Source organism: Oratosquilla oratoria, chromosome 1 (genome assembly GCF_046742065.1).
Source record: "Oratosquilla oratoria isolate Oo_2021 chromosome 1, ASM4674206v1, whole genome shotgun sequence".
In the NCBI taxonomy this organism is placed as follows: domain Eukaryota; kingdom Metazoa; phylum Arthropoda; class Malacostraca; order Stomatopoda; family Squillidae; genus Oratosquilla; species Oratosquilla oratoria.
This window is the reverse complement of record NC_134777.1, coordinates 40,193,148-40,194,126: the sequence shown is the minus strand read 5'-3', so window position 1 is coordinate 40,194,126 and position 979 is coordinate 40,193,148. Positions and strand designations below refer to the sequence as shown.

The following is a 979-nucleotide window of genomic DNA, read 5'->3' as shown; positions in this document are numbered from 1 at the left end:
TATAATCTATCAAATTTTTAAAATTATTTGGAAATATGAAATATTTTAGAGGTAGGGAAACACGTGACATAAAATTTTCTCTTACTGTAAAGTGGCAGGTAGAAACAAGGGGAGAAAGAGGGGTAGAAGAAGGATTGTTACATTTTATAGGTAGGTTGTTTTTGAATAACAGATCGAGCAAGCTGTTTTTACACTTTGTGTAGGTAAATTTTATATATATATATATATATATATATATATATATATATATATATATATATATGTATATATATATATATATATAACAGCCCGGGAGCTCGAAGGTATATTTGCATTTTGCTGATATGACATTATTTTGTAACCTAAGTGAGAATTAACAGGAGAAAAATATAGAAGAGAAGAGAGAAATTGGATTCCATTAGACAGAAGATTATAACTAGAGGAAGTGTGTCAACATATCCATAAGTGAGGACCATAATGGCAGCGACAGTGGATATGGTGATACACTTCCTCTAGTTATAATCTTCTGTTTAGATGAATCAACTATCTCTCTTTTCTTCTATATATTTCTTCTGTTAATTCTTATACACCGTACAATCCAAAATTCTTCAAAGGAATCCCCCGAGAGCACGTATACAAGATCCTACGTGAGCTTTGCTGTGAAGTAGTGATTTACTTAATCCAATTATCTTTAACTTTATATCGAAGATCCTCCCCAAAGGGCGTGATCTTATTTTCGTGAATCAATTAAATTTTTTCCTCCACCCTTTCACCAAGCAGATTCTTTGTTTTAAGTTTTTACGGCAATAATGTCTACTCAGAATAATCTCGAGTCTCTGCATAATGCTCAATTAGGTTATAAATGAACGTCATATTTGCAAAATATAAATATACACTCGAGCTTCCGGTTTGTTATTTACAAAAAAATATATATTACCTACACAAACCGGAAAAGCTGACTTAGGCAACTCATTTGAGCTGTTATTTAGAATCAACTTAC

General features: G+C 31.4%; 1 protein-coding gene across 1 annotated transcript in view; it reads right to left on the bottom strand.

Annotated features, from left to right (window-relative positions):
• Nucleotides 1-267: 267 nt before the first annotated feature.
• LOC143030527 (uncharacterized) overlaps nucleotides 268-979 on the bottom strand; it is an 18,925-nt gene continuing 18,213 nt past the window's right edge. Inside the window, exon 4 of the mRNA XM_076193676.1 lies at nucleotides 268-979. This exon is cut by the window's right edge and continues 594 nt beyond it. The gene's annotated coding sequence lies outside the window, so the exon portion shown is untranslated.